This window comes from Triticum aestivum, chromosome 1A (genome assembly GCF_018294505.1).
Source record: "Triticum aestivum cultivar Chinese Spring chromosome 1A, IWGSC CS RefSeq v2.1, whole genome shotgun sequence".
Lineage (NCBI taxonomy): Eukaryota > Viridiplantae > Streptophyta > Magnoliopsida > Poales > Poaceae > Triticum > Triticum aestivum.
Window position 1 is genome coordinate 246,283,934 of NC_057794.1, and position 14,149 is coordinate 246,298,082.

Here is a 14,149-nt window from a genome sequence, read left to right on the forward strand (position 1 = left end):
CCACAGAGTAGAGACATATATAAAACGGCCAGAGATCTGGTAGAACCCTAGTAGAGAGAGAGAGCCAACTGAACTCACCCTAGCAGTTCATCGCACCAGCTCAAGAACACCTCTCGCGAGGCTGTTTTTCCCTTGTACTATTCGTCATCAGCCCCTGAGGCAATCCACCATACCACACACTGGAGTAGGGTATTACACCACAACGGTGGCCCGAACCAGTATAAACCTCGTGTCCTTTGTGTTGTTCGTTGTTTCCAGCTTAGATCACGCGAGAAGATTGGACGTAGATCGGTAGGGGAGAGATCTCCGCGCGCACCCCAGTGTTCGAACCTCAAGGGTCTGCCGGAACCCGAAATCCGACATTTGGCGCGCCAGGTAGGGGTGCGCCGGAATCTTTCTTCTGCTGTTCGCGTGTGATCTTCTGTCGTGTCCATGGCTGACGCTCGTCGGGATCGCGCTGAGCGCCGGGCTGCTCTCGCCACCCGCGTCGCCCAGACGGCGCCCATCGGCGGACGCCCTCGTCGTTCCCCGTCGCCTGCCACCAACGCCGCCACCGGCCCGGCGGGGAACAAGCAGCAGGCCTCGTCCCAGCATCCTTCGGTACGGCGGGAAGGCCGCACCGCCACACCGTCGCTGACTCTAGCCGCTTCGTCGTCCCACGCCCGTCGCGCCCCCACGGACGCGCACGCCGCGCTGCTCCTGGCAATAGAACTCTTGCACTACCGCCCCGTCGACGACCTCTACGAAGACTGGCTCGCCCGCATCACCGAGCTCGTTAGCACCGCAGGGGGATCCCCTTTGTCGTCCCTCTCACTGCCTCGCCCTCCATTCTGCGCAGGAGGCGAGGATCAGGAGGTGCCTCCACCACCTCCTCCCCAAGGAGGCGCCCTGGCTCCAAGGCGCGCAGCCCCAGGGCGAGACCCTCCACGTCCGGCGCCTGCACAGCAAGGAAGGAGCTGCCAAGAGATCCCTCGTCCCTAAGAAGGTGCTTGCGCGCTCCCAGCGCCGGCGCACCAAGATCGCGTCCCTGCACCTCCACGCCAAGACCCCACTCTGCTCCAAGCGGCGGCGCGCGGTAATCCCCAGGAGCAAGCCCAGTACCAGCAAAAGGCACTGGTGGCCACAGTAGGCTGCCGTGCCCTCACCCCCGAGCTACGCGGCGTCGCATGGCCAGGAAAGTTCAAGCCTGACCTGCCCCCTCGCTATGATGGCATGGCGGACCCGGCAGAGTTCCTGCAGCTCTACGAGCTATGCATCAAAGCCGCCAACGGAGACGAAAGGGTCATGGCAAACTGGTTTCCCATGGCGCTCAAGGACGGGGCCCGCACCTGGCTCCTGAACCTGGCTCCTGGCACAATCTCCTCCTGGGACGAGATGCGCACTCGCTTCATCGCCAACTTCCAGGGCACTCGCGACCGGCCCCCGGCCATGAGCGATCTGCGCCGCATCAAGCAGCAGCAAGGGAAAACCCTGCAGAAATACATCCAGCGCTTCAACAACGCTCGCCTCAAGATCCCCAAGGTGACTGAAGAAGCCATCATTTCGGCCTTCTCCGATGGCGTACGCGATGTCAAGATGAAGGAGGAGCTAGCAATCCATGAAGACCTGTGCACATCCCTGCAGTTTTTCAACTTGGCGACCAAGTGCGCCAGGGCTGAGGAAGGGCGCCTTTCACTCCTCGAACTCCCGGCTGCCGACCCAGAAGAGAAGAAGCCCAAGGCCAAGGACGTGAAGCGCAAGGGGGCTGCCGTGCTTGTAGCGGAGCCAGACACCAAGCGAGGCAGGGATCAGCCCGAGTCATCCAAGGGCAGCCGGTACTGCGTGTACCACGACCTCCACACCCACAACACCAACGAATGTTAAGAGCTCAGGGCCGTGAGAGATGGACGTGTCGGCCGACACCCCGAGCGCAATGACAGGGGCTATGGCCGATGAGGAAGAGGTGGAGGACGATGGGAAGACCGTGGCCCCCGCCAAGGGTGGCGTGACCGACCTCGCGAGGATCACTGGCAGGACCAGCCTCGCGAGGGAGGCTAGAGAGATCAGCCTCGTGAGGATCGCCCGCGCGGCAACGCAGGCCTTCCTCCTCTGCCGCCACCGCCAAGGAGGAACGAAGACCAGCATCAGGACGAGGGGGTTGGGGGCTTCCAGGAGCCGCGCGCAATCGCTTGCATCTTGGGTGGCGCGCAGGCCCCAGCCTCACAGCGTATCTTCAAGAAGTTTGCTCGCAAGGTGAATGCAGTCCTCTCCAAGCTTGAGGCCACGCGCCCTCTCAGGTGGTCCGCGTGCGCTATCACGTTCAGCTCAGCGGATCAGCTCAAGTGTGTGGCAACGGCTGGAGTCCTCCCGATGTTTTGCTCCCCAGTCATCAGCAACGTGCAGGTCACCAGGACCCTCATTGACGGCGGAGCAGGACTCAACATCCTGTCCGTCGAGACGTTGGACAATCTCCAAGTGTTGTACGATCAGCTTCAGCCAACCAAGCCCTTCTCAGGAGTCACTGATGGTTCCACTGTTCCGATAGGGCAGGTTCGCCTTCCAGTCACCTTCGGGCAGCGCAACAACTACCGCACCGAGCTCATCGACTTCGACGTCGCCCACATCCGTCTGCCATACAATGCCATCCTCGGGTACCCAACCCTGGCCAAGTTCATGGCAGTGACTCACCATGGATACAATGTCCTCAAGATGCCAGGAAGCGGTGGAGTCATCACCGTACCCTGTGAAGAAAGGGATGCAGTGTGTTCATTTGAGCGCGCGTTCCAAGCCGCAGCAATCGAAGACCCAGACCGCAGAAACGGAAGACTTCCCGAGGCGACCCCCAAGAAGAATAAGGATTCACCTGGCCCAAGCCATCAGGAGGCAGGCGCCTCCGGAGGTGTTGGGTCAGGATTTGCGCCTAATCAGGGAGCACCACCCTCTCTCGCATAGGAAGGCGCGCCCGACGCCCTCCTCAGGCAGGGCTCAGGGGCTCTTTCTTGGAGAGCCACCGACTTTGCCAAGGTCGCGAGGGAGGCGCTCGGGCACCACTTGGAGGGGTGCTTCCAGGCACATTTCCCTCAGGAAGGTACAAGGCAAGGAAGACCAAACCCTCAGAAGTTCATCGCAAGCAACACTCAGGAGCTACAGGAGTCGAGAGTCATGCGCGGCAGCCGCCGCTTGCCCGCCATGGCCCCACATCCAGGCGAGGATGATGGGCTGCACGTCTGCGTCGACGTGCCAGGGCTCAACCAAGCCGCGTTTCAGGAGCGCCTCTGGCCTTCGCGCGTGGGGCGTTGCGAGGGTCCACCTCACAGCTATGTTCGCATGCCTTTCGGCCTGCCGAACGCGGTCGCCGCTCATCAGCGCTTGCTGAGGAGCATTCTGGAGGCTCAGGAGGTCAGGCATCGGGCCGCCCTAGCGGAGATGGAGATGGCTCTCGGAGACCCACCTGTGCCCCCAGAGCCTCCAGAGGTTCCTGGGCATGGGGGCTCGTGAGGGTAGGCGTCTTCATCGTGCATCACCCTGCTTCTTCAGCATCACTCCATCTTCAACGGCACCAGGTGACTTCTCCGCTTTCATGCAAAGCGCTTGCACGTTAAAAGGGGGGTACCTGAGCATCACGACTCATGGACTCCTACTGGCTCTCCAGCCTTCACCCCCTGGCCTTGACCCACGGCATCGCGACCTGTCATACCAGCGGCGGCTGAGCTCGCTCGAGGGTCGGGACCTGAGGACGTAGAGAATTTGCATTCTAACTACCCTACGGGAACACACCATTGATAAAGGCCTAGAGCTAGGCGCAACCTGCCTCGAGGTAGGGCCTCGTGAGTCCCGCGCTGGCTCACGAGTGCCCAGATACACCTCTCCTAGCCCTACCGTGCCGGCCATGTGTCAGGGCGGGGTTGTACACGCCCCGGGGGCTCCTCCCGGAGGGGAGCCCCCTCCCACGTACCAGTGGAAGCACCATGCTCCGCGCTGGCTGACGACACTGCCGAGGAGCGGCTATGCCCGTACACATACGGAAGCGCTATGCTCCGCGCTGGTGATAGACAACTGAGGGCGGCCTCCGGCCGTACCAACCTCAGGGAGCCTAGAGCTTAGTGTCCGGCACCATCACAACGCCTCCCCTCGGGAGCGCCGCGCGAGGGGGCTGGACACGGGGGCTACGCCCGGGCCTCGCCCGAGCGCATGCCACCCAGCCAGGTCCCTCGGACCTGGTCATTACACGCCCCTCCCTGAGCGGAGCCGAGGTATGGAAACCCGTTTGAACGTCAAGGGGGACTCCTGAGCATCGTGACTCAGGAGCCTAACTTGCCCCGTAGCCCCTCACTCCTTAGTCTCGTCCTGGTTTCCGGTCGGGGCTAACGCTGGGTGAGGTACATGCGGGGTCGGGCCCTGCCGATGCAGAACGATCAATCCACTCCTCGTCCCCCCATTTCCTACTTGTTGCTTGTGCGTCAAGGGGGACTCCTGAGCATCGCGACTCAGGAGCCTAACTTGCCACGTAGCCCCTTGCTCCTTAGTCCCATCCTGGTTTCCGGTCGGGGCTAACGCTGGGTGAGGTACGCACGGGGTCGGGCCCTGCCGACGTAGAGCGCGAGCAAGTAGGGGAGAAAAATGTAAATTCCAGGAAATTCAAAGCAAATATTACAAGCCATAGATCGTTTCACGACGTCAAACACAAGTCTAAACGCCTCCGCAAGGCATGGTGCATGTTGCAGGAATAAAAGCAGGACAGAAGCCGCGAAGGGATCACTCTCCAGTGGCATCGCCTCCTAGGGCCGTAGAGCTGGCGGATCCGCGCCCGGGCAAGATGCTAAAGGCGCGGAACCTTCCTAGCAAAGCTTCGGCTCGGCCTTTCACGGCCTCAGCGGCAGCGGCGACAAGGTCGCCACTCATGGGCTCCAGCAGGCTGTCGAGGTCGACGTTGGGGTCGCGCAGGTAGACATGGCTGAGGACACGCGTCAGCGCCGCCGAAGACAGGGCGCGCGCCTTGGCCTCGGCCGTGGGACCAAGGACGTCTACGACATCTTCAAGCGCGCGGACCGGGAAGGGAAGCAGCTTGGCAGGGCCATCCTCTGCGCCGACCAGCGGCTCCTCCAAGCCGCTCTCGTAAAGCGCCTTCAGCGCGGCACGAGCCCTCTTCTCCATCTTCGCAAAGGCCACCCGATCCTCCGCCAGGACCTTCGCCTTGGCGCCCAACTCGGCCCTCTCCGCCTGCAGCGACCGCTCCAACGTCTCTAGTTCGCCATGGCGGTCATCGAGCTTGGCTTCCCGGTCCTTGACGGTAGCCTCCCGAGCCTTCATCTCCTTCTCTTTCTCCTGGCGGCCGTGGACCTCCTTGGCAAGCTCGTCGCGCAGGCCTTGCAGCTCGACCTCCAGCTCCTTGCAGCGAGCCTTGGCAGCCGCAGCGTCGCCCAGGGCAGCATTGCGGGCGGCCTTGGCTTGGTTGGCGGCCTGCTTCTCCCCATCGGAGGTCGCCACGGCCTGGCTCAGCGCTGCTCGGACAGAGACAGCAGAACGGGCCTAGCCAGAAGCTAGCTCCAGGCGTCCGGCCACTAGGCGAGAGTCCGTGCTCAGAAGATCCTCCCGAAGCTGGCTCAGTTCGCTAGCGACCTGGTCCAGGACGGCGGCAGAGGAAGCAGAAGAAGCGGGAATCGGCGGAGCAGGCGAAGAAGACGGCAGCGTGATGGCTTGGCAGGAAGGAACCCCCTGGGCCTTGGTCGCCCCGGCTGCAGCATCGAGCGCAGTCGACTCCAGGGTCAGCGGGGCCACTGGGGCTGACTCCTCGCCAAGGCGTCCCAGTCGGCCTCACGAGGATGATCGGACCAGGGAGGCGCGAGCTGCGCCATCTTCCTCCCCAGCGGACGAAGGCACCGCCCCGGCAGATGGACTCGCCCCAAGCGGAGCCGCAGAAGCCCCTCTCAACCTCTTCGCCGCAGGCACCGACCTGACAAGAGAATATGGATGTCAAGCCTCGGCGGCGGAAACCAAGCAAAGCGGGAATCAAGCACTTACTGGTCGTCGCTCGCGGACCCAAGCAACTTCCGGCCGAACTTGAAGCCCGAGAGCCTGCAGCTTGGGTCAGCCTCGGGAGGCCCGGAAGCAGAAGCCACGTCGGGAGGGCTCGGGTTGGCTTCAGACCACCTAGGGATCGGAGCAGACCCTGGGGGAACCAGCCCCGACCTGCCCTTCCTTGTGACCAAGGGAGAGTCCTCCCCTCCTCGCCCGGCGCTGGCATCGTCGTCATCCGGCATGGAACGGAGGGCCCGAGACCTGAGCTGAGGGAAGGACTCCCCCGACTCCTCGCCAGTCGCCTCGAAGACGGACTCTTCCTCCTCCGCCTCTTCTTCCTCCTCACTCTCGCTGGAGCTGCCGGAGGACACGTCCACCATCTCTAGCGCCGCAAGATCCTCGGGAGCTACCGCGGGCACCAGCCCCTCACCGTTGAAGGTGGGCATGGCATTCACCACCTGATCCTAGTCGTCGCGAAGGAACAGGGGGACGGGGGCGCCCACCGGCTTCGCCACGTCTCCCCCAACCAAGGAATGGAGGGCCGCGACCAGATTCTCGTCGGTCAGGGCCTCCGAGCTCAGGCGCAAGGCGGTGTCTGCTTCCCCAAGCCTCCACAACGGGAGCGAGTGTTCTTGGAGTGGACCCACCCGGTGCTCCAAGAACTCCAAAGAGATGGCTGATGCGGATGGCGAGATGCTTCTCAGGTATTGTGCTATCGATGACATGGAGCCCCTTCCCCAGGAGACCATCGGGCGTGAGCTGGAGATTTAGGCGGCGACTGAGATCGACGAGCACCGGCCGTAGTAGTACTCTTTGTTTTGTTTAATTAAGAGCACTGGTCTTTAATTTGTTAGAGTAATGTTTAGGTCAGCTAGCTCTATTTAATTGATGAACTTGCTCGATTAAGAAGTGTGGGTGTGCTGTAGTCTCCTTTGTGTACCCAAATTATGCAATGACGTGGATGACCACTGTAACCAGGGAAATAAGAACCAAAAATTTTGACGTTCAAAATTATCACACACGGGTTAAGCTATCTGAATCGTTTGTGATGTTCACATATCGTACATAGTTTTGAATAGGGGACCGTGTGTGATGACACTATGCGAGCCAGTTTTTTCGCTGAAGCGATTCCAAATTTTTGGCTTCCACGGAAATATCTACCTCCCTGCCTCTCCCCCTTACCAAAAGCCACATTTCCCCTGTTTCCGCCTTCCTTTCCAAATTGAAACCTTCACTCCTTACTTGCAGTGCTGCCTCCTCGCCGGCGACCCTCCTTCACTCTGCTCGGCCTTGTCTATCCAGGTAGGTAATCCTCACCCGACCCCCATCCTCCTCATCCTTCCACATCGCACATGCCCCGACCGCAGGTGCGACACCTTCCACCCAGATGACCAACCCTTCCACCAAATAAGCGCCAGCCTAAGCCATGGTGCACACGGTATAGCCAGGATCACAAGGAGCATTTGGCAGCGGAGAAGCAAATCGCAGTCGCACCCGCGGATGAGGTCGCGATGGCTGCCATTCGTGCCGACCCCCAGATCTTGGAGGTGTGCCTCGCCGTCGAGGCCACCGTCAACACCTCACGCACCGACGACATGACGCGGTTGGCTGCTTTAAATGACAGTTCATGGCATTTTATCGAGCCCACCCTTTTAACTGTTTGGTTAATTAGTTGTCGTGTTCAGTTAACTATTTGGTTCAATGCTGCAAATGCGATGTTCAATTCTTCAGGGTGCAATTTTTTATAGTCTTCCATGTGAGAAATAAATTGAATTTTTCTTTACAAAATACATGAGAAACAAATACAATTACTATATTTCGAAGCTGTCAAGCATGCTTGGTTTGGTTAACTGTCTGATCTTCTAGGATGTTATACATTGCATAATGTCGTGCTCAGTTAATGTTTGGTTCAATTATTGTGGTGTTTAGTTAACTGTTTGGTTCAATTTTGCAATGCGATGTTCAATTGTTGTGGGTGCATTATGTTATTGTTTACCATGTGAGAAATAAATCGAATTTGGTTGTACTAAATACATGAGATACAAATACATTTGCTATATTTCCAAGTTCTTAAGCATGCTCGGTTTGGTTAACTGTCTGATCTTCTATTAGGAGTATGTTATATTGTGCAATGTGGTGCTCAGTTAACGTTTGGTTGATTTGTTGTGGTGTTTAGTTAACTTTTTGGTTCAATTCTGCAATGCGATATTCAGTTGTTGTGGGTGCATTCTGTTATTGTATACCATGTGGGGAATAAATTGAAATTGGCTGTACTAAATACATGAGAAACAAATACAATTGCTATATTTCCAAGTTATTAAGCATGCCTGGTTTGGTTAACTGTCTGATCTTCTATTAGGAGTATGTTATATTGTGCAATGTGGTGCTCAGTTAATGTTTGGTTCATTTGTTGTGGTGTTTAGTTAACTGCTTGGTTCAGTTCTGCAATGCGATGTCCAATTGTCGTGGGTAGAATTTGTATTGTTGTGCATGTGAGGAATAAATCGAATTTGGCTGCACATAATACATGAGAAACATATACAAGTGCTATATTTCCTAGTTCTTGGTCATGCTTGGTTTGGATAAATGGGTTTTCCATGTGGCTTGTATTAATCTGATGAATCTGCAATGTGCTTATTTTTCATCAACATATTTTACTGGTAGCATGTGAACCCTCACTTAACCTGATGACTAACTACCTTATATGTGTTGCAGGGAAACAATGGGAAGCACTAAGGTTTACAATCGAGGTTTGCACATGCATGGTCCTTTGTCTAATAGCACATTATTGTGCAATTGTAGGAACCATTCTAATATTTAGGGTTTTAACATTTTGTTCTTGCACATGTAGGTCCTGATGTCAGAGGTTTTGACCCACTATTCGACCCTTTTTGCATATGGGGAAATGAGTTGTCCATGAATATCATTCAAGTCAAGAAACTCAAAAAGATTGTTAGGAGAAAGAAATTAGCGACAAAAAACAACAAGATCTTTGTCTTCACAATGAAGAAGACATCAGCTCACTACAGGCTGGTACTAACTATTATACCTTGCCTTTTTTATTTCTTTGCCCATTTCCAATATAGAGAAGATATTTATGCACATGCTTGTTTTCAGGCCTTTCCAAAGCAGTTCACTGATGATTACCTCCCAAACCACCTGTATGGTCAGGAGGCGAGGAAGGCATTCATACAACACCCACGGTTCAGTATTGAAGTATTCCTGAAGAGGACGAAGGATGGACGGTCAATCATCCACAGGCACTGGCCTAAAGTTTTAAAGACCTTCAACATCAATGAAGGCTCAATATTCGCCTTCTGCTTTAGCAGTTTTCCAGATGAGATACATCTGTCTATGTACCGTCTATGATGCTAATTTTGAAAGGTTATAGATGTTGCATGTGAAACTTGGTGTTGGTGCAGTTGTGTAATTGGTAGTTGAGTGCTGAAGCTATATGATGTTGTACTCTGATGTAGCGACCAGACCTCAAACAGTCTGATCTCTGTGCTTCAGTGTCATCCCTGGATCAGTAATGCTAACACGCACAGTACTTAAAGGATTTATAACAGAGTAGCAATCACACACTTATTACAATGAGTGTCTCAAAAGAGAACTTATTACAAAATAAATATGGCTTAAGGCCATCTATTAACGATAACAGCGGAAGGCTTGGAAGATAAGTGAGTCCATCAACTCCAACGGCATCATTGAGTATAGAACCACGACCTAAAGGCACCTTACTCGTCGTCTGAAAAGTCTGGAACATGAACGTTGCAGCCCGAAAACGGGTCAGCACATGGAATATCCTGGCAATGTAACACGGTAGAGTAAGAACAGAATAATGCTATCACTACATGCATATTTGGCTGGTGGATAGCTCTATGGTTACAGTTTTGTGTAAAGCCAGTTTTTCACTACTGCAAAGGAATAAAAAAATTTTAACTATCATGGTAGTTGTTAAACATTGAGAGCGTTGACACCCTCTCAATCCCAATTAAACATCATCATTAAAACCCAACACAATTAATTGAAGTCACATGATGAGATTCACATGATAATCCAAGTACTAGATACTCAAGACGTCCATAACCGGGGACACGGCTAATCATGATTAGTTTATACACTCTGCAGAGGTTTGTGCACTTTTCCCCACAAGACTCGATCTCCTCCGTTGGGATTCTCACACTGCATGGTGTTTGAGAAACGGATGACCGAGACATAGTCTTTCAGAAGCGCTAGCACCTTACGATCGGGTAGACCGTTACACCTACTTTCCCCTACATCTGCTAGTCTACCATTGTAAGAGTTTGCACGACTTAATCAACTATGCTAGAGCCCATAGTAGCTTGTGGCTGCACACGGAAGTTTCTAGTATGAATAATCTCATGATCCCTTTGAGCCTGGGTGGCGGTCCATAAAGAAAAACAGGCAATCGCTGGAATACCGAGGTGCCTCAATCCACCCAGATGTGTATTAAAGTTGCCACCTTAAATAAACCATTAATTAACAATCTCACATCTGTCATGGATACACTCACCTAATCCACGTCTACTAGCATAGCATGGCAATATAAGCAAACGTAGAAGTAACTCCCAAGGGTTTGATAATAACAGGGCAATAGGTTCCTACCTCATCAACTACTTCCCAATACCCACATGTTATCAAGTCCTAACCATGCAATGTTTGAGGGTTGAAACTAATGCATAAAAACTGGGTATGAAAGGGATATGATCAAAGTGTTACTTGCCTTGCCGACGATCCGTGAAACCTAGAGATTCGAAGTAGCAAGCGGCGCACTCCGGGTACTCTATCGCAAACAAACAAGCACACAATAAGCACTCATCTAAAGCACAGGTAAAACTCGAATAAGAGCTCTAACCAGAAAGTTCAACTTAAGAACTCCGATTTGCAAAAAGAATCAAATCAAACGAAGCAACGAAAGTCAAACGGCGAAAGAAACAAGCTTCATTTACTAATCTGGATCTAAGTCAAATTTTGTAGAACCAAAAACTTGTTTGAGTTGGCTAAACGGAAAGAGGGTTCCGATACGAAACTCTAGGCGCTTGAATCGCCTGATTCTGATAAACGAGCGAAAAGTTAAACTAAAATGAAAATCGGATCAGAAATCACGATCAGAAATAATCGCGGAAAATCCGAGAAAAAGAAAAACTGACGAACAGATTAATGAACGAATGTTCGTTATCTGAAACTAAACGGTGAACTCGTCCGTTAAAACAAACGAACGAGCGACCGCTCGCAAGGTAAAAGAACCGATAAAACTGATCTAATAAAAAAACTTAGGGTTTTCAAAAAAACCGGATCGGTTTTCTTCAGAAAACCGGTGGTGAACGATGCGGCTACCTCGTCGAACTCCGGCGGCTCGGGGCTCCGATGGAGTGGGGCGGCGTCGGCGGTGGGTGCGGCAGGCGGCAGCGTGCGGCGGCTGCGGGAGGCGGGGCGGGGCGAGGTGGCGGCAGCGGCTATTTAAGAGAGGGGGGCAAGGTGGCTTCGGGAAGGGGCCGTCACGGGAGGCGTGCTCCTCCCGGACTCGGGCGGCGGTGGCTTCGCTCGGGACTCCGGTCCCGAGCCGCTGCGGGAGACGGCGACGGGGCGCGCGAACCGATTTTTTTTTAAAATAATTTTGCCAAAACTAAAAAAATTCTAGAAAATGAAATAAACTTCTAAAAATGCCAAAATAAATTTTCACCGCCTAAATAAAATATTTAGAATGAGATGAACATTTTCTTGGCCCTAAAATGCAGTTTTGAAAAACATGCATTTTTTCCTGAATTCGAATAAAACTAGCCAAAAACTCCGAAATAAAATCTTATTTGATTTTTTTATTAAATCCTCAATATTTCTTTGTTTTGGGAAAGTCATTTTATTCTCTCTCCCATATTTTTATAATAAAATAATTGAAGATAAAATAAGCAAAATCAAATGATCCTATTTTCAAAATTTGAGAAGACTCAAATATGAAAATAACGAAATCCCCAACTCTCTCCGTGGGTCCTTGAGTGGCGTAGAATTTCTAGATCAGGCCAAACGCAATAAAATATGATATGCAGTGATGATCTAATGTATAACATTCCAAATTGAAAATTTGGGATGTTACAAACCTACCCCCCTTAAGATGAATCTCGCCCTCGAGATTCGGGTTGGCTAGAAAATAGGTGAGGGTGATCCTTCAGCAGATCTTCCTCTCGCTCCCAGGTGGCTTCATTCTCGGTGTGGTGGCTCCACTGAACTTTACAAAACCTGATAACCTTGCTGCAGGTGACTCGGCTGGCATATTCAAGAATCTTGACTGGTTTCTCCTCGTAGGTTAAATCACTATCCAACTGAATCGCTTCCAGCGGCACTGTATCTCTCAGCGGTATATCAGCCATCTCTGCATGGTACTTTTTCAACTGGGAAACATGGAACACGTCGTGAACTCCTGAAAATCCTTCAGGTAATTCTAACTTATAGGCAACTTCTCCCATGTGTTCCAAAACTCTGTATGGTCCCACAAAGCGTGGCGCTAACTTTCCCTTAACTCCAAAGCGCTTAACTCCTCGAAGTGGAGATACACAAAGATAAACTCTATCTCCGGCTTCGTAAACTATCTCCTTGCATTTAGAATCTGCATAGCTCTTCTGCCTGGACTGGGCTACCTTGAGCCTATCGTGAATCAATTTCACCTTTTGTTCAGACTCCTTAATCAAATCTGGTCCAAACAACTGGCGGTCTCCAACTTCGTCCCACGACAATGGTGTTCTGCACCTTCTTCCGTACAAGGCTTCAAAAGGGGGCCATCTTTAGACTGGATTGATAACTATTGTTGTAAGAGAACTCCGCATATGGCAAGTTGTCATCCCATCTAGATCCATAATCTAGCGCACAAGCTCTCAGCATATCCTCCAAAATATGATTGACTCTCTCGGTCTGTCCATTGGTCTGCGGATGAAAAGCTATACTGAACTCTAGCCTGGTAACCAAAGTTTCATGTAACTGATTCCAGAACTTTGAGGTAAACTGGGTTCCTCTATCTGATACAATGCTCCTCGGAACTCCATGCAGACATACGATCCTGGTCATGTATATCTTTGCCAACTTAGCACTGGTGTAAGTGGTCTTTACTGGGATGAAATGAGCTACCTTCGTCAAGTGATCGACTACAACCCATATCGAGTCATAGCCTGAGCGGATCCTGGGTAATCCCGTGATAAAATCCATGCCTAGCTTATCCCACTTCCATTCGGGTATCGGCAATGGCTGTAGCAATCCTGCTGGCTTCTGATGCTCTGCCTTTACTTTCTGACATACATCACAAACTGCTACATACTCTGCAATATCCTTCTTCATTCCGGTCCACCAAAAAGTGTCTTTCAAATCCAAATACATCTTGGTATTTCCTGGGTGAATCGAGTACGGCGAATCATGGGCCTCTTGCAAAATTAACTTCCTGATCTCCGGGTCATTGGGCACATAAACGCGGTCCTCAAACCATAAGGTATCGTGTTCATCCTCATGAAATCCTTTAGCTTTCCCCCTGCTCATTTTCTCTTTAATAGAGGCAATCTCCTTGTCGGTCTTCTAAGCTTCTCTGATCTTATCCACCAGAGTAGACTGAATCTCCAATGCTGCTACATAGCCTCTCGGAACTATCTCCAAACATAGCTCACGAAGATCCTCGGCTAACTTCTTTTGTAACTCTCCGGCCATTAGTGTGTTGACATGGCTCTTGCTGCTCAATGCATCGGCTACTACGTTAGCCTTTCCAGGGTGATAATGCAATCTCATGTCATAATCCTTGATGAGCTCCAACCATTTTCTTTGCCTGAGATTCAACTCCTTCTGCGTGAAGATGTACTTCAAACTCTTGTGATCCATGTACACCTCACAATGGTTTCCAATGAGAAAATGTCTCCAAGTCTTCAATGCGTGCACTACGGCTGCTAACTCCATATCATGTGTAGCATAATTCAACTCATGGGGCTTAAGCTGTCGTGAAGCATACGAAAAAACTCTTCCCTCCTGCATAAGCACTGCTCCAAGTCCTTGACATGAAGCGTTGCAATATACCTCATAATACTTGCGCTGATCTGGCAGAATCAACACTGGCGAGGTAACCAAACGTTTCTTCAACTCCTGGAAACTGGCCTCACAT